General features: G+C 44.1%; 1 protein-coding gene and 1 pseudogene across 3 annotated transcripts in view; both read right to left on the reverse strand.

Moving 5' to 3' along the window:
* Positions 1-20,251, reverse strand: part of SRC (SRC proto-oncogene, non-receptor tyrosine kinase) — a 99,666-nt gene that overhangs the window by 60,468 nt on the left and 18,947 nt on the right. The window lies entirely within an intron of this gene.
* Positions 12,447-13,435, reverse strand: LOC308480706 (annotated as a pseudogene). The gene has a single exon. The product of its transcript is annotated as an uncharacterized misc_RNA (transcript).

Below are 20,251 nucleotides of genomic sequence, written 5' to 3' on the forward strand. Positions count from 1 at the left end.
AAGACCAAGCCTACAGGCTGCTGATTTGCTTCCAATTTGCTCTGGTTGGTGTCTTGATTTTGTCCAAGGGAGCCCTCGGATTTTTCCGGTAACATGGCCTCTGACTTTTATACTATGATTAGGTGGCTGTAGAGCTTGGACCTAACAAGCCTCTCTGGACTGGTGGTGTTTGCACATAATGCTAAAACCATAGTTTGGTGTTACAAGGACTAACCGCAAGAAGCCTTGGGGCTCATGTATACCCTGCTTTTCCTTCCTCCTGCCAAATCTACTCCGGAAAGTTAGGGGGAACCTTCTGAACAGATTTAGGGTGCATGGAGGGTGAGGAGAACGTTGCATTGCAGAAGCAGAAATCCTTGCGCTGACGGAACATTCACAGAGTGAAAAATTGGATGCAACCCAAAGTTCCAAATCTGAGTGTGCCAACATAGAAGATCTTCTTCTTCCTTCCCTCCACTCCTGCAGCAGATTCACAGCAATGAGGTGAGGTACTCACGTACCCAAGTTAGTTGGTAACATGTAACTCAATGCCAAATATTCATGTGTAACTTACATGCATGTGAGGCATGATGCATCCCTTCCACACTTACTCAGAGAGTTAACTTCTAGAGAACAAGGGGCAGGAAGGCAGGTGGGACCAATCCACAGTTAGGCATCAGGACAGCCAAAAATGTCACAAAAATTTGAGACAGATCTGGGGGACTGCTGGGTTTTTATATTTTCAGAAATGGCAGAACAGCCATTGTATGCTTCTTTCTTCCATCCAGCCTAAAGACGATGTGTGTCCCATCTAGCCTGATGGAAAGTTCTGAAGAAAGTTAGCTCCTTATTTTGTCTTGTTTTTGTTAGTTATCATAGAAAGGTATTGCCCAACTATGGATTTGGGGGGATTTCCTTCTGGAGCAACACAGTTTGCTTTCTCAGAGAGGAAAGAAACTCCACAGCAGTTTTAAGCAAGTCACACTTCTGAAAACTGTGTTGCAAGAAAAAGAAAACAGTAACCTAACAGGTTTCCTTAAAAAAAAAAAAAGTAGAAGGAAAAGCAGGCACAAAATAGGTAACAGATTATTAGGATTATACCTTGCTAATAGGGAACTGGGTAATTCCAGTGGAGGAGAGAGGGAGAGGAGGAGGAACAGCAGTCTGTAACTGCCCTGATGGAGGTACAAAAAGATGGTTTGAGCACATTAAAGGGGGTAACTGATCTTTTGCGAGCCATCTTGTGTGTATGAGCTCTGGAAGACAATCAAGTCACCTGACAGCACACTGGCCTTATTCCGACTCTTTGGTGCTGCTCAGATTCACTCCCCTTGATACAGGGTGTCTCCAATTCAATGATTAAAGCCCCCTTTTATATCCTCCACTCCCCTTTCGTTTTAGTCTGAAGCAGAGCTTTGTCAGTAGAATGTGCTTCAAACCCATGGGGAGGGGGGAGAGAAAAACTCCCTTCATAGCTGCACTTGGGGGCCCTCACTCATGCAAAGCCAAGAATTCCTGCTGTGAGAAATCAAAGCAGCTCCTGTAGCTAAAGCACAGAACAATGCAGCTTTCTTGGCCCCTGTTTACTGCCAGAGCTGAAGAGAAGAGGCAACTATAGCCTTCCGATCTTCTTCCGCATTCCCTCCTCCCCTGAGCACACATACTTTGATCTCCAAGCCAGAAAAAAAGGGTCCGCAAGCTATATTAATTGGAAAGATTTTTATTTTTTTTAGATATTCCACTTTAGAGAAAAACTTCCCCCATTTCTCCCATAACTTACAATGATCCCCAGATAGAGCAGGATTCCCTGTCTATCAACACAGCGGCTTTGTTCCCTGCGCCAAGTAGACTTCAATAAATTCCCAAGTGTTGAGCTAGTCTAGTGAATGACAGGCACCTGTGTGTGGATCGTGCCTTTACCAAGCCTTGGAAAATATTTCGGGGAAACGTTAGCTGAATCCAGTGTGTTCAAGCACACCATTTCACCCATCAGTTCAACCATCAAAAATCCAAAATAGTCATTTTTAATCTATATATCATATCAGGAACCTCCCCCTCCCAATAAAAAATTGAAGAATTTTGTTTGGTGACCTGATTCTGAATCTCAAGTAGTTAGGAAATTCCTGAGACTACAAAGGGATTTTTAAAAAAATACTTCAAGAGTTTTTTAAAATGATCTATTATTCAATTGAATCTAGCATCATTAACAACAATAACAGATCCTTGCTAGGTCAGGCCATATATCCATCTAGAACAGGGGTAGGCAACCTAAGGGGCATAGGAACTCATTCATTTTTTTTTTCCAAAATATAGTCCGGCCCACCACATGGTCTGAGGGACAGTGGGCCAGCCCCCTGCTGAAAAAGGTTTCTGGCCCCTGATCTAGAATGACCACTTGCTCATCACCAAATAAAGGAGAGGATGGAAGTAAACATAAAATTGCATAAAATTTGCACACGCTGATTTATATGTACATCTGAATTCTGTAGTTTAAAATAAATAAATAAAAATTGCAAGACATCTGACCACAGTGGGGAAGGCTGTGACCCGGTTAACTTTGTGCCAGCTCAGTCTGCAGCCCAGATGTTAACTGTGGATATGCAACTTCAAAGCCTCAGTTCTCCTGTCTTCTGGTTCGTTATATTTAACCTGGACTTGAATCAGACACTCCATCAAACTGAGGATGCATTCCTTTAAAGTAAGACACATGGGCACTCTAATCTAGTCCAGCATCCCATTTCAAAAAATTGGTCCGCTAAAGTACTATAGGAACCATACATGCTATTTATCTATTTAACAACATGCAGGACATAAACTAACAGTCCTCTCTTATTCAGACAATGAGAGATCTCAGATCTGGATAATTATATCTAGTGCTTTTTTCTAAAAAAAAAAAAAAAAAATGTTTAGGGGTATTCTCATTTCCCTACTCATATTGAAATACTGCCCCTTGGTGAGGCTAAACTTAGATTCACAAAATGTTTAGGGGTATGCGTCCCCCTGCGTCCCCCCAGGAAAAAAGCACTGATTATATCTCAGCTTAATCAGGTAAGATATGAACGAGCCTTGAGCTTTTAGACATAGCCGTTTACATGAGTGCACAAGTCTTCCATTAACTACTGCTTCCCATTTGTATAAACCTGGAAACTATGGTTTACAATTGTGTCCACTTTTCCCACAGCTAACATGATATGTGGTTGGATCAGCTGGACTGAATTCCATGTGTGTGAACCGAGTACAATCTAGTTCAGTTCTCCACAGCACGGTTCGAAATTAGCAGGACACCAGGCGCATTTTGCACCTAAAGGTTCTCCATTTGCGAGCACCTCAAGAAGTCTAGGCGCCATTTTTTTGTGCCTGGCTGACTCCCAAGGATTACTGAAATGTATGTGCTTTGAAGCCTCAAAGTATATATTAAGGACAGACAATATGTTAGGAGTTTAACAATAAAGGATAGAGTGTTTTGAAAACTGAAGTATGGCACTAATATTTTTTATCGTGAACACCAAATTAAACATGCATTAACACTTTCTGTTAAAATGTGATATTAACCATGTGTCACATGTGAATTGTGTATTATTATTATTATCAAAATAATAAATAAAAAGTGTTGCTGACTGCTCCTCAATAGTGACTAGACATTCTATTTTGGCACCCACAACCCAGGTCCCAGGAGCCATTTGGCTCCTAGCTTTTCTGTCTCAGTTTCTAACACTGCTCCACAGCATACATTCATTTTATGCAGATCTTCTGTCTCTCCCCTTACTCCCCGTTTTTTCCCCTGGCCTAAAAAGCCCTGAACCTTGTAACCTTTCCACATAAGGGAGTTGTTCAACCCCTTGAACATTTTGCCCAGAAACACACCACAATTTTTAGAAATGAACTTCTGCGCCTGGTTAAGAAAAGCCTACAGCGCTTAAAAAACAACAACTTGCCAATTTAATAAAAGAAATATGAAAGCTATTTGGGGTCAAACGGAGAACTTCATTGTCTTAAAAGAGAAAAGGATTCTTCTGTTCCTGAAAGCTGCTATATTAGCACCAACCATTTCCTCAAATAAAATGCAAAGTTCGCTTTCTGCCGCTGTACTTTGGAAGGACCTCTACAAGGAAGGTTGATTGGGTCCACATACACACAAAGTGAGCTGACTAAGTAAGCAGAATCTTAGTAATGATGAGCAGATTGCTCCTGTTTTCTGTGCTCTGAGTTCATGTTTATTCCAAAAGCCCTTCTACCATCCACTGACTCACAGGCTGTTGGGAGAAGATCTACTTTTTAGGGCATGAACACAAAGCTCTAACCCCTTTGATTGCTGGTTAGCCTCAAGGGAGGAAAGAAACAAAAAACAGACCATGGATTCAGAGATGATGGCTGGAAAGTCAAGCAGATCCAAGGATGAGGCGACACAGAAGAATAAATTGTGGGTGATACCATTAAAAAAATAAATTAAAAAATCCTGAACTAACAGCTAAGAACAGTAGCCACTAACCACACATTCACATGTTGCAAATCTAGTAGAAAAACCAAATAATTTCTCCCCCTAGGACACAAAGCCCTCCCTTTCTGATCCACAACACTAAACACAACTGGCTCCTACTCCCAGTCCCCTTTATTGGGTGTTCTGGTTATGGAATTCCTTTTCTTTCCCAAATTTGTCTGGCACCACCATCATCATTTTTTTGTATGCCAATTTCAGTTTCTCTTGTTTGCTAGGGCTTTTAGAAGCAATTATGGTTTACTGCCTGCAGTTGCTCCCTTTTCCCTGGCTGAATTGGTTTTTCTATGGTGTTTTAATTATTACTGTTGGGAGTTTTATATTCCTTTTATTGGTTTGTAAAGCTGCCTTGAGGGTTGGCTCTTTTCTTGTGTGTGTGTTTTTTTTTGTGTGTGTGTGTAGAGGAAAGGTGGGGTAGACAGTATTCAAATAAATAAAATGCCTATGGCAAGGCCTCTGAAACCTTCTTTTACCACAAATTACGTCAAAATGGCACATAAGCCAAGGGCAGAAGATATAATATTGATTTATCAAAATATTTATAAATCTGAGAGCAGCATTGCCACGTGGGTAACCTTCCAGGGGTCACTTTCCAGCGAGGGGCAGAGGCAAAAGAAACAGATATGATTCTTATCTTTGTACAGTAGTCTACATTTTAGCCACTCAAAGGTCCGGTTTGCACCCACCCACCCCTCTTCATTCAGGCAAGCAGCGTGGTGTTATCACTACTCAAGGATACATTCCAAAAGCACTCAAAGAGGCTGTGAAGCAGAGCCAGCAAACACACGTTTCCAGATGCATTGTAATTTCTAAGAGTGTGTTTTGACGAAACTTGGCAGATCTCAGGGAGCAGAGGTGCTTTCAGTTGCGGCTGGCTCAAGACCTTTTACAGTCTGAAACGGAACAGGGAGAAAAGCAAAAGGGAACCTTCCCCCTAGTCGAAGAATGTACCACTCAAGGCCAGTCAAATTATTTTGGCACCTGGTGCAGAAAATAACACAAACACTCCTCCCTGGCAGTAAAAAATAAAACAATAATAATTAAAGGTAACACTTGGCTGCACGAGGTGCCTGCCTCACCCTGTCTAATGGTAGGGCCGGGCCAGGATCTAGTCTTCTTTAAAGAAAATAACAGAACACAAGAAGCTGCCTTATGCAGTTTCAGGCCATTGGTCCATCTAGCACAGTACTGTTTGCACTGACTGGCAGCAGCTCTCAAGGGTTTCAAGCTAGAGTCTTTCAGAGCTCTACCTGGAGACTGAACAACTGAACCATGGGTCATAGCTGTCAACTTACAGATTTGAATATAAGGGACCAGCAGCCTCAAAAAAAAGGGATCAGCAGCCAAAATAAGGGATTTTTGTCAGCCAGCAGCCACACGAAGCCTCAAACGGTGGTTCCCACAGCGCAGCAACCCGGCAAAGAGAACGCAGCAAGGAAAACCACCGTCACCTCTCCGCTGGGAAGCTCTGAGCAAAGGCGAGTCCCCAGGCAACGCGGCCGATTTGATCGGCACAAAGCATGCAAGCTCCACCCCCCAGTCGTTCTTAGACTCCTTATTGGGTGAGCAACGCAGCCAAGCAACACAGTTGGAGCTTCCCTCCTCCCTGGCTGGCAGGGAGGGAGGGAGAGGAGCTGCTTCCTTTGAAATCCGGGAAATTTAAGGGACATCATCAATAAGGGACAGCAGCGGGACACGGCACTGGGATAAGGGAGTTTCCGGCCAAATAAGGGACGGTTGACAGCTATGACCATGGGTCCTTCTGTGGAGAAGTAGCAGGGCATAAGAGGGAGGAAGGTAAAATTTGATGTGGAGTTTCTAGAGCAGACATTCATACCTCAGGTCCATAGTGTTTGATTTCAGCAAGGAAATATTCTCACACAACACAGCAAAGGTGTGTCATAAAATGAGTATTTTAGCCTATCGATCAATTCAGAACTATCCCTGGAAAAAAATCAGAGAGGCACCTAAATGTCACCCCCTCGTACTTTGTAAGGGGGCATGTAATTGGGGAGGTAAATCAGGACCCATTTGTCTGAGACATACAGGTGGGGTTAAGGTTTTGACACAGATAAAAGAGGGGAAACACTGCAATGGCCAGATGCAGGCCATGATGGTAGGATCCTGTCCTTCTGGTAGTAGAAAAATTGGGAATCTGATGCTGGATCTGAAGTAATCAAACCAGGAGGCTTGTGCAGATGTTCTCAAAGCACAAATAGTCAACATGTGAGGCGGCGGGGAGATCAAGATCATGTCAATCCCAATCTCTACCACTTGATGATACCTTGGACACAGAACCTTGTATTTGTAAGCATGAAATGTACCTTGCACAAAAGCACACACTCATGTGCCAACGCAACATTGTCTGAGAGAGCCACACCTTCCTCATTCTTTGTTTGCCTCAGGCAAACCTTTTAAGTAGTTTCATTAAATGAGGTTCAGTGGAAAAGCAGAGCGGTACTGGGTCATTTTTGCTTTAATATTTCAGACTTTGCACTTCATCCCAGGGAACTCTGGGCAGGGTCCTCCTTAAGGGAGCGACTATAACTGACTTGTTATGCACTGGGATAGCTCAGTAGAGCCCGAGACTCTTAATCTCAGGGCTGTGGGTTTGAGCCGCACAATGGGCAAAAGATTCTTGAATTGCAGGGGGTTCAACTAGATGATGCTCAGGATCCCTTCCAACACTACAGTTCTATTATTTGCTTGCAGAAGGTTTCAGAATCAATCCTTGGTCTCTCCAGTTAAAAGGATTAGATGTGAATGGTCTCTGCCTGTGACGCTGGAGAGCTGTTGTCATTCAGAGCCAACAGGCAACAGTGGTGGACTAGACTGACAGGTATTCTGACCTGATACAAGGCAGCTTCCTATGTGCAAGAGTACAGGAGGTTACCTGGGACAGCTCCAGACTATAAAGCTAAAGCACACCCAACACACATTTACTGTAAACCACATGACTTCTCCCAATGAATCCTGGGAACTGTAGCTTCCTTCTCACAGACCTATCGTTTCCAGCACCTTTAACAAATTGCAGTTCCCAGGATTCTTGGGGGGTGGGGGTGCCATGTGCTTTAAATGTGCATTGAATGGTTCCGAACTGCCCTATTAAATTCTGAAGAAATGCTCAAGCACCCTGACAATGAGGCAATAAAACTGAAGCCTCTTTCTCAGAGGAGGAAAGCTTTCAAGGAAACAGAGGACAAATTTTGGCAGCGTTCAAGCCCAGTTCAAGGGTGCTGCTGGCTTGGTAGATCTATTGCTTGATGGATAGATAAGAAGGCATAACCTGTTTGTAGAATTTGCTACCGTAAGATGTGACGATAGCTTAGATGGCTTCGAGAAAGATGAATGGAGGAAATTCATGGAGAACGTCTAGTAATTGCCACTAGACAGCATCTTAAAAAGCAGAGACATCACCTTGCCAACAAAGGTCCATATAGTTTAAAGCTATGGTCTTCCCAGTAGTGATGTATGGAAGTGAGAGCTGGAGCATATAGAAGGCTGATCGCCGAAAAATTGATGCTTTTGAATTATGGTGTTGGAGGAGACTCTTGAGAGTCCCATGGACTGCAACAAGATCAAATCTATCCATTCTGAAGGAAATCAGCCCTGAGTGCTCACAGGAAGCACACATAGTGAAGCTGAGGCTCCAATACTTTGGCCACCTCATGAGAAGAGAAGACTCCCTGGAAAAGACCCTGATGTTGGGAAAGTTTGAGGGCACAAGGAGAAGGGGACGACAGAGGATGAGGTGGTTGGACAGTGTTCTCAAAGCTACCAGGATGAGTTTGACCAAACTGCGGGAGGCAGTGGAAGACAGGAGTGCCTGGTGTGCTCTGGTCCATGGGATCACGAAGAGTCGGACACGACTAAATGACTAAACAACAACAACAACAACAACAACAACAACAACAAGGCTAGATTCAAAAGATTCCAGAATTCACAGACTGGCTTCTTGTGAGGCAGCCAACACACTTTGCCTCTTGGTAGGGCCTGGCTAACACAGGATCCCTCAGAATATCACTTGCTAGAGACAAACAACCAAGGAGGAGAGATTGTTGCCTTCACGTTCTGTTTGTGTGCTTCCCAGGAGCGAATAAATATATAAAGGGTGCAGAAATTATGATAAGAAAACACAGTCTACATATGCTTATCGGAGAGAAATGTTTAATTGGACTTGGGTTTTGTTTTTCTAGTGCAACACCATGTAAGAAAGAATAGAGATGCCAACATTCTGCTAGCTTTCCATGCACGCCTGAGGACCAGCTGTTCACTTCAATACCATGTGGCAATCAGATTAGGGTGCAGCCGACACACAAACACACACAAACTCATTACAGATTGTCATAAGAAACTGATTTTCATAATCATCCAATATGTCAATCTGCTGTGTTCTGTACTACCAACCTTCTGCTTTTTTATATATTTCAGCACGAGTAAGCATTTTATTAAATTTAGCACCCGCAAAAGATCAGCGCAGAAAAAGATATCTGGTTCCTAAGCAGAGTTGCCACCCAGCAGCCTCAAAATCGTCTCACCAAGGATGTACATTGAGTATGTCTCTTTATGTATGAATGCACATGCATTTGAAACCACAGACAGCCAAATAAAAAGAAACTCAGCCAGCTGGCAACAGTTCTAGGCAATGGCCAGTTTAAAATTTGCATTTAAAAAAATATTGAAATACATCCATTATTATTTCTGTCACCCTATATAAAAGATACTACATAATTAACCAGTTTTAAATATTTTCCTTTTTTATTTTAGCAGCTGCTCAGAAGCTACATGCTAAATATTGGAAGCAACTAAAAATACCAAAGATGAATGGATGGGAGCGGATTAATAAAATATGGGAGCAAGCTGTAATGGCTAAATTGGCAAACCATATAAGGCTGAGGAAAATGCACCGAACATTAGATATATTTATAAATAAGTCGAAACCATGCATAGGATTTTGTACCCAGAATGCTTTATTTCCAAGAAGGCAATATTGCTTTGATTTAATATGAGGAAACACAACGGTGATAAGGTACAACCTGGATTAATTAGAAATATGACGATTTCTAATAAATGCCCTAAGGCACATTTATTGTGGGATATAGAACTTTATGTATTTGTGCCTAGTTTCTGAAATTTTGTTTTGTTTTAAAAGTCATATGGCTTTGCAAGTATTTAAAAATAAATAAATTTAAGAGATTACCCTGTCTACAAGCAATGGACATTCTGAAGTATCTCAAGAAGCAAAGACCGTCCTACATGCCACCCATTCTGCCCTGGATTCCCCACTTTGGATTCCACCCTCATCAATAAGCTGTAATGACAGCCGATCGGCAAGCCCAAGAGTCTCCATGATTTAGACCACAGCGCCACCCGCATCCCTTTTACCTTTTAATGACAGCTCTTTGTTAACAGAAACAAGGCAGGGGGGTACTTAATGATGGTTTAATGTAGAACCCACACAGACAAAGAGGGCTTACTGACCATGCTTCAGATCGCTGTTTTAATTTAAAGAAAGGACAGAGGGCAAATGGTAAGATTAACCCTTGTGGGCAAAATCCTAGTTGAATGCAAATATTATCTTTCTGACAGCACCAACTTAAGAGGGCGACTGCCTTCCTGAGGATTCCTGCTGGATGGTTTAGCCCCCCCCCCCCCTTGGCAATACCCTTATTGGGTTAATCCTTAGGATGCTCTGACCGACTCCCCCCACCCCCCTTTAAAAGGAAAGGGATTAATCCATTTCGTGACATCTCCTGTAAAAAGTGACTGGAAACAAATGCTGAAATACAACAGCTTGCACAGAATGTCAGCGAAGGATGGAGGGGTGTGTGTGTGTGTGTGTGTGTGTGTGTGTTGACTCCAGCACTTGCAAACAATGGCACACCCACCTTTGTTACTCCAGCTGGAGAGAGATGCATGAAAAATGGCAACAGTGATGAAAAAGGATGTGGTGGTCTTCCAGGACAGAGAACCTGTCCAGAGATCGAGAGAAAGATAGAAAGAGAAAGGGGGGGAGAGATCTATAGGCTTAACTCTCCCCTCACAGATAAAAGATGGATGCATGAACCTCATCCTCACACAGTTCCTTCATCCTTAAAAAGCAACAACAGGCTTGTCCTTAGGGTGAGAGGCAGAAAATGAAGAGGAACACCAGGCACTCCCCTGCTCCACTGAATCCATTTGTTCTCCACCAGCAATCCTTCATAACAAGAGCCCCACCTTGATTCTCTCTTCATCCCTCCTTCTCTTCCCTACACATTAGTCACACCGCAGGAAGTCAGGCCTGATTCTGACACAGAGGAGGCTGTCTGCAGCCTATTCATCACAGTTTGGTCACAGAGAAAAACAAACACATGCGACGACACAGCTCTACCTGAATCTTGCCACAGTTATCCATAGCTGTGAACTTTCAGATTTGAAAATAAGGGATCAGCAGCCTCGAAAATAAGGGATCAGCAGCCTCACCAGTCCCGGGGACAGTCTACGGGATATCTAACAATCTGGGATAGCAGCAGGAAGCAGCGGAAAACGGTGCTGGAATAAGGGAATTTCCCACAAAAAAAAGGGAAGGTTGACAGCTATGCAGTTATCACCAGTTGGCACTCTGGTACACAGACACACACTACCTTCAACACAGCCATTGCGACGAGTAGCATGGCCGGCCTACCCATGAGGCAAGGTGAGGAGAATGCCTCAGGCGGCAGAATCCAGAGGGGCAGCCGATCCAGCCTCCAAGGAATGCACTGTCCACTGCTGCACATTCCTTGGAGGCCGAATCTGCCCCCTCCTCAGCAGGTTCTCCTCCCACCCTTGTTCTCAATGTAGATAATTGTTCCCCCCTCATAGATCCTTTTTAGTATATTTTCTTTTCATTGAAAGAAATTTAAACGGTTCGCAAAAGCTTGGACACAACAGTAATAAAACATTATAAAACCAAAGTGGCAAAACGCTGAGTTATTAAAGAAGATAAAGAAATCAGGTAGGCTATAGGTATAAAATGAGAGGGGAGGAAGGGGCCTTTCCAGTTCCCAAACAGAACAAGTGGGGATGTAGAAGGCAAAATGATAAACTTTCGTTTACATTGCAGAAGCATTCAAATAGCCAAGGATCCAGAGATGATATTGGTGGGGCTGATTATTCAGGTTTTGAAGTCCATGAATTTTCTTTTTTTGGTTATGTATTCTGGCTAACGATACGTTGAATAAAAAGCAAAAGCAGCAATGTCGGCCCATAAGAGACATTCCAAGTTAGGCCAATGCCTTTATTGGTCCAAACTACATATCACGAAAGTCCTGTGAACTGTACACCGGATTCAGTGTCCAAGAAACAACAGCATGTGTGCCTTCTCCAAAATCCCATGGCAGCAGTTGGTAAACAGGATAGTGTTCCATATAGACCTTGTGCAGTTGAAGCAACCTTGGCAAGGGCATCTCAGCCAGAACAAGCAACCAAGAAGCAGGATCTTGTGTCCTCCATGCAAGAATCCAAGAAATTGGGATGGACCACAAAGGTAACCTAGTCCAACCGCCTGCAGTGTAATCTTTCGCCCAATGTGGGGCTCAAACCCACAACCCTGAGAGTAAGAGTCTCATGCTCCACTACAGGGGCTGGCAAACTAAGGCCCGGGGGCCGGATGCGGCCCCCCAGGCTCATAAATCTGGCCCATGGACCCTGCCGCCCGCTCGGTTAGTCCCCATGCACTGCGGATGCCTTGCCGTACAGGGACTGATTTCCATGACACTAGCACGGCTTCTGGGTGGGCGGTGACGCTGGCGCCACTGAGGTAAACCTGGCGCGGCCATGAACGGAGAGGTCAGTGGGCGGGTGGCAGGTCTGGGCCGCGCCATGGGCATTGTGAAGGGCGCGTCACGGGGCTTCAGCCAGAGCTTTGTGCGCCTGCTGCCACCATGCCTGGCTTGGTGCTGCTGCTGGTGGCGAGCTTGGCAGCCACGCTGGAGCAGCTGGAGGGCAAGCTGTGTGCCACCTGCCCAGCGCTCCGCGTGCACGGCCTGCCCGCTGACCCGGCCTCGGACAATGGGTCGCAGCGCGTGGTGCACACCGCCTGGGAGCTATATTTTCAAAATATAGTCCGGCCCCCTGATGAAAAAGTTTGCTGACCCCTGCTCTACTATATCTAGGAATCCTGATATGCCTCCCCAACTGACTTATGTGCCCTGGGCTTTGCAACGCAGCTTGACCATCTCGGCCAGCTTCCCCATTGCCTCGGAGATCCCTTCTCCGGTCAGGGCAGAGCAGCCCTGCACATGCCACTGGTGGCCTTGCAGTTTCCTCAGCCCCATTTTTTCTGCCACCTCCAGGGGGGGGCACGCTCCGGGCAAGTCTTGCTTGTTGGCCAGCAGCACCACGGGCACCTCTTGAAAGAGCTCGTCACCCAGCAGGGCTTCCAGCTCAGACCTGGCCTCCTCAAAGCGAACGTAATCCACGCTGTCCACCACGAATACCAGCCCGTCTGTGTTGGGCTGGTTATGCCTCCAGAATGGCCTGACCCGTTCTTGACCACACACATCCCACATGGTGAAAGACGTTGTTGATGGGCCTTCGCATGGAAGCCAATGGTGGGAATGGTCATTATGGTTTCATTCAGCTTCAGCTTATAGAGGAGGGTTGTTTTGCCAGCTGCATCCAGGCCCAGCAGGAGAATACGAGCCTCCATCCCATAGACACTCTGCAAAGCACTCTGAATCCAGCTGAGTAAAAGTCCCATGGTGAAATGCTGTTCCACCTCCAATGCAGCCTCTGTGTAGCCCCGGGAAGGACTGCTTCCTGCATACATGTAGATAGCCGGGCGTTGTTCCATTGGCTCAGCCCTAGGGGGGCGTGGTGTGGAACTGTCATTACTGGCTTGCTGGCAGCTGACACACTGGAAGTTTTGCAGACCGGCTCTCAGATGCAGGAAGTTTTGCTGGCTAAGAGGAGTGATTCAGCATTCTGACTGTACAAGTCATGCATGAGATTCGCTGCTGCTTGAGATGCAAACAGTTTTTAATCCATATCAACAAATCTAGTTTGCTATGGTTATCTGTATTCACTGTGGAGCCTTTTGGCACTGTAATAATAATGTTTTTCTTTTAATAATGTCAAAAACACCATTGGCAGTTTTTCAACATCTGAAAAGTGGAGTTTCTTAACACCCACTAAGTTCTGGTTTGATTGGTTGGTATCTGCACATCTTTTAAGAAGACAGGCAAAATCTGACAGATAAAAGCATTTAGAATACAGTCTTTTCATTTTATGTAGGATACAACCCATCCTGATCTGGTGACAAACGATGTAGCAGGACGAATAAATACAGATAATTTAAAATAAATTGAAATTGTATTGTCAATTGCAGTTATATTGACTATTCGTGTTTCTACTTAAGATTCAGTAGGACTTATTTCTTTGGAAGTATGTTTACAATTGCATCCTAAGATTATTTCTCTCTCTTTTTAAATAAAATATCTGTTTTTACTGATACTTCTCCTAAGACCTACCCAAGACAAAGTATCTTTTAAATAAAATATCTGTTTTTACTGATACTTCTCCAAATACCTACCCAATACAAAGTATCTTTTCATAATACACCAGAATAAAAGAAATAGTTTAAAAATGCAATCTAAAAAGGGACCGAGGCAAGAAGAAAAAAAGAGAAAAGAAAATGAAAAAATGATTAAAAGACTCTGTCCTTCAGCTTAATATAGCATTTGCTCATCATTAACATCCGACTATCCTATTTTCTATAAGCCAATTTTTCCCCCGATCTTAAATTCAGATATTAAAAGTTCCCTGACATGAAAAAGAGACCCCACATGTTGCATACAGACTACAGAACAAGCCTGGCTTGGAAACTTTTATAGGAATCTCCTTGTCATGTGACTTTCTCTGTCCTTGCAGTATTCAATATGCTTGTGACATGGCTAACCATGCTGTAGTTTACCTTCTGGGCCAGTATTCAGTGGGGATATACAGAAGAAAATTCTTGTCCAATGTTTCTAAGGCTCAAGACCCACAATAGGTTCAAACCCTGATGGAACAATGAGATGCTCACACCCTATTGCTACCCTATTGTATGAGTTGCCTGTAGTTTCAAAAAATTGGTTCCTAGAATTCCCCTGCTAAGAATGCTAGTCATCATAAGATATTTCCCTAGTGCTGCATTTATTTTCCTGGCTTGCTAGATCGCTTTCAGAGTCATTTACACGATATCTTAAAGACATCTTAGGTGTTACTGTTGAGCCCTCTAGACTTCATATAATTGTGTTTCCCAGTAGGAAGCTTGCCATTTACAATTAGATCAAATGTCTAAGCAAACGCTAATTGGTCAATATCCAATCTGATATTATCAGGCCTTCCTGTGCTGCTCTCACAGTATCAAAAGAGATGGAACTGCCCTTTTATTTTGTCATTTTAAAGCTGTCAGTATCTGTGCTCAGTAATGATAGAGGGTAGGAAATCTTTCTTTTCCCCTGTCAAGGACCACATTGCTTGGAAATAATCTTTCAGAGGCCACATGCCATTGGTGGCCAGGGCAGAGCCAAATGTGAGTGAAGTTTGCAGCACTGCAGGATCGCACAGCAAACTCTCTTCTGTGCCACCCTATTGCTGGAACACTTCCTCAGCTGTGTGCCACTCCCCACCATGTGCCACCATCAGGAGAATCTCAAGAAATGAAGCCAGGGCCATGTCACTCACAGAGTGCAGGTTCCCAACCACTGGGCTAGTTTGACACTCATAAAATCAAGAGATGTCTGGGTGAGAACTCCCTAGAGCAGGAGTGGGAAACCCTTTTCCAGTTGTGTATGTGTGTGTGGGGGGGTCTTTTTCCTTCTAGGTAACCTTGCACAGGCCATATGCCAGCAGTGGATGGGGCCAGAGTCGAAAGTAGGCAGAACAATAGACGTGAATTTTACCTTTATACAGTAAGCTGGTTCCTTCCTTCCTTCCTTCCTTCCTTCCTTCCTTCCTTCCTTGTCTCCTCCATCATACAAACAAGGAAGCATTATCAGAACTCAAGGACACAGTCCAGCCAGGCCAAAAAAATGAAAGAGTGCTGATCAGGGCAGGGGAAGGGGGTGGTGTGGGTGACCTGGGAGAGAGTGCCAAGGCTCAGATAGATACGTACAGTGGTACCTCGGGTTAAGAACTTAATTCATTCTGGAGGTCTGTTCTTAACCTGAAACTGTTCTTAACCTGAGGCACCACTTTAGCTAATGGGGCCTCCCACTGCTGCCGCGCCACTGCTGTGCGATTTCTGTTCTCATCCTGAAGCACAGTTCTTAACTCGAGGTACTATTTCTGGGTTAGCAGAGTCCGTAACCTGAAGTGTCTGTAACCTGAGGTACCACTGTACTTCAATGGCTGCCTTTGGCCTGTGGGCCTAAGGTTCACCTGTTAAGTTCTTATTTAATATAAGAGAAAGCTACAGTGGTACCTCGGGTTAAGTACTTAATTTGTTTCGGAGGTCCGTTCTTAACCTGAAACTGTTCTTAACCTGAAGCACCACTTTAGCTAATGGGGCCTCCTGCTGCCGCTGGAGCACGATTTTGTTCTTATCCTGAAGCAAAGTTCTTAACCCGAGGTACTATTTCTGGGTTAGTGGAGTCTGTAACCTGAAGTGTCTGTAACCTGAAGCGTATGTAACCCAAGGTACCACTGTATTCACTTTGTGGGCCTGGAACAAATTTATTGCTAAACAGGCTAACGTCCAGGTACATAGGAAATTGGAAGTAACCAAGAGAACAAACTAAAGGGTGGAGTCTTAGCTTCAACCCGTAACAACGGGAGAAAATGTTTGCCATTTCCCATTGCTACGTTCCCCATCTCTAGGGGTATAACATTGCACGCATGCATGTTTTTCTTGGGGAAGAGAGCACCTCTCCTATCTACCAACAGAATTGTGAGCTTTCTGTGACTTAATAAGTCTTTGCTGAAGATATCTAGCATAGCTATTAATAGTCTACAGAAAGCAGTTGCTATTATGCTCTGCTTTGTACGCCAAGGCTAGCTAGCTTGAGTCTTAAAAACAAACATCTTTGTTTAGGCTGAATTTGTTTCCCCTGGACCTTCAAAGACTGCATGCATCGACACGCAACACATCTCTTTATTCCGTCATGCTGTTTGGCTCACGCTCTACAAAGGAGCTTCGGCCTAGCAATTGGGAGATCTAAAGAGCCCTGGTCTGAAAGGGGCACTTTGTAGTTCATGGGCTCAGGAAGATGAAACCTACCATTTTCTTTAAGGTGTTAGTTTCCCCTGGCTGTGAAAAACAACACACAACTGGTCATGCCAGCAAAGTCTTCAGTAATACTAACAGACTGAAATTCTCAGCTGGTTTGGGCAACAGCTTCTGTTTTCCAGATAAGGCAGGTAGGTATTCTGTAGAACAGAGATAACCAACATGGTGCCCTCCACAAGTTGCTGATCCCTGATGATTGACCATGCTGCCTGGTGTTGATGGGAGCTGTAGTCCAACAGCCTTTGGAGGGGACCATATTGGCTATCATTAGATAGCTTGTTTGCTCTGCATGTTCTGAAAATGCTGGTGACTAATAGCATCATGCTGTACAGTGGTACCTCGGGTTACATACACTTCAGGTTACATACGCTTCAGGTTACAGACTCTGCTAACCCAGAAATAGTGCTTCAGGTTAAGAACTTTGCTTCAGGATGAGAACAGAAATCGTGCTCCGGCGGCGCGGCGGCAGCAGGAGGCCCCATTAGCTAAAGTGGTGCTTCAGGTTAAGAACAGTTTCAGGTTAAGTATGGACCTCCGGAATGAATTAAGTACTTAACCCGAGGTACCACTGTACTATTAAAATCCTTATAGGTGCATTTGAGATCCAGGTAGATTATAATAGTGAGTGGACTAGGGCCCATGAATCACCCTCCCCCTCCCCACCAAAAAATATTTTCCTGGGAGTTTGCAACTAGTGGTGAGTAGGTCTGCTTTGGAGATAAACAGATGGCTGCTGAACAAAGAGGCCCAAAGCCAATTGGGATGAGTTTCTTACCTAACAGCTGCCCCACATGTGCTCATTCTCTCACTTACCACCCACAAACATCTATCAAAATAGAACAGCCTTGTTCTTGCACATGCTGACTTCCTACTCACTGTGTGCTTTAAAACTCAATTGTCCATTAATTATATTAATTAAAACATTTTTACACTGATTTCCTGTGTGGCATTCCTATGCACACTTCTCTGGGAGAAAGCCTCATTGAACACAGCAGGACCTACTTCCCAGTAAACATGCGCTGGATGCTCCAGCAGACTCTCACAAGTTCCTACAAAGCTGCCTTACAACGAGTTAGACCATTGGTCCATCAAGCTCAGGATTGTTTACATGCTGTCTTACAATGACTCTCCAAGGTTTCACATAGGAGTCTTTCCCAGTTCTGTCTAAAGATGCTGGCAGTGCTCAAAATTAGCAAGGTCCCAGGCGCATTTAGCACCTGGCTATCAATCACTTACAAGGGACAGGGGTGGCGCTGTGGGTTAAACCACAGAGCCTAGGACTTGCCAATCAGAAGCTCGGCAGTTCGAATCCCCGTGATGGGGTGAGCTCCCGTTGCTCGGTCCCTGCTCCTGCCAACCTAGCAGTTTGAAAGCACATCAAAGTGCAAGTAGATAAATAGGTACCGCTCCGACAGGAAGGTAAACGGTGTTTCCGTGCGCTCCTCTGGTTCGCCAGAAGTAGCTTAGTCATGCTGGCCACATGACCCGGAAGCTGTACGCCGGCTCCCTTGGCCAATAAAGCGAGATGAGTGCCGCAACCCCAGAGTTGGTCATGACTGGACCTAATGGTCAGGGGTCCCTTTACCTTTACCTATCAGTCACTTACAGGTTTTAATATTTGGTTGGGAGCCGCCCAGAGTGGCTGGGGAAAGACAGCCAGATGGGCGGGGCATAAATAACAGTATTATTATTATTATTATTATTATTATTACTTAAAGTCTCACCCATGAAAACTTACTCTACAGCACTACTGATTCACTATTATGCCAAACTCTCCCCACTCAGCCATAGACCTGCAGCTTTTCAATTTCCAAACCAATCCCATCTTTGCAGCAAATCAATACGTTTGATAATTAGCTGCATATTGGACTTTTCCGTCCTGTGTTGCAACTAACAAAGCAGAATTACTGATGGCACAGAGGACAACTCCCAAGGTGGTCATATTAAGGTTTCTTCATAATATAAATTTCCAATAAGCAGTGTATCAGTCTGTCAAAATCACCAGCTGTGAATGAAATCTGCTCACTGGCATGGTTCATTGTGAAAAATGTAATCAAGAAAAAGTTTATAAAACTTATCGTGGGTAAAAGCCTAACAAAAACAAAAGGCTCACTAAAGATCCAACGTACCTAACACAGTGGGCTAGATTCTCCATTAAATAGCTACTTAGTTGTCCCACTAGTTCAAGCATCCTGCATAAACACAGATACAAATTCCCCCTTCACTGTTTCTGTCTTTGGTACTAGAAAGAGATTAGAAATCTCTCCCGGTTCTCACCTTTTACCTCCTTGATTGGTTGCTGAAATTTGCCAATGACCCATCTGTGTCTGGGTGCTTCCACACTAGACTTTAGTGTGCAACAACCATGCTTTGCTTAGTTACCTATCATGAGGTATCCACACAATGGCATCACCAGGTCATTGTCATCCTGTATTATCTTAAGACAAATGCACAATGCGCCATTCTAACCCTGCTCAAATTTGATTGGCAGTATTACCCTCAGACAAAAGCTAGCTAACCAAGGGAACCCCTTGGCCCTAAGCCACCAGTTTAGAATCAAGGCTAATAGTTTCCATTTAGTGTTGTATCTGGACTCACTGCTGTGTGGGTGGCACCACGATATTACCCTGTCGCACAATTAATTACATACAATACAAATTCTTACTGGCAACCATGACAAGTACTTGTTGATTAGCTCTAAATGCAGAGGTAGGAAATGCCAAGGTCACCCAGGAACCGATGACGAAACCAGAATCTATAGCTACAATCCTATGCACACTTACCTTGGAAAAAGCCCCATTGAATATGTGATTTACTTTTGAGTAAACATGCAAAGGACTGTGTTGTAGGTCTTCCAAGCAGAGCCTTGATTTGCATGACCAAGCATTTAATTAATTTTATTTATTTATTTATTTATTTATTTATACATACATACATACATACATACCTCACCCATCTGGTTCGGTTTCCTCAGCCACTCTGGACAGCTTCCAATAGAATATTAAACATACGATAAAACATCAAACATTAAAAACTTCCCTAAACAGATGTCTTCTAAATGTCAGTTAGTTGTTTATTTCCTTGACATCTGATGGGAGGGCATTCCATAGGGAGGGCGCCACTACTGAAAAGGCCCTCTGCCTGGTTCCCTGTAACTTGGCTTCTCGCAGTGAGGGAACCACCAGAAGGCCCTCAGAGCTGGACCTCAAGTGTCCGGGCAGAACGTTGGCAAATTCACTTAATTTATGCTGCTAAATGAGTTGTTGAAGAAACAGTGTTTCTTTCCCTAATGAAGGGCCCCGGATACAGAATGCCTAGCTGCCACTTGATCCAATCAGCAGTTCTGTACAAGATGCTTACTTGTAAGGGAGCAGCATAATATTTTCCCCTAGTTCTCGTAGCAAAACTCTATCCTTGTAAAGCAAAGGATTTCTCCTTGCTTTTGTACCTCACAGGCTAAACACTCCAGAATGTTTAGTCTCAACTCTGAAGGGTAAATAGTGCAAGTCTGGAGTCAGAGCCAGACCAGTTTCCCCCACTGC

Source organism: Podarcis pityusensis (assembly GCF_964106645.2).
Source record: "Podarcis pityusensis genome assembly, chromosome: 6".
NCBI classification, from domain to species: domain Eukaryota; kingdom Metazoa; phylum Chordata; class Lepidosauria; order Squamata; family Lacertidae; genus Podarcis; species Podarcis pityusensis.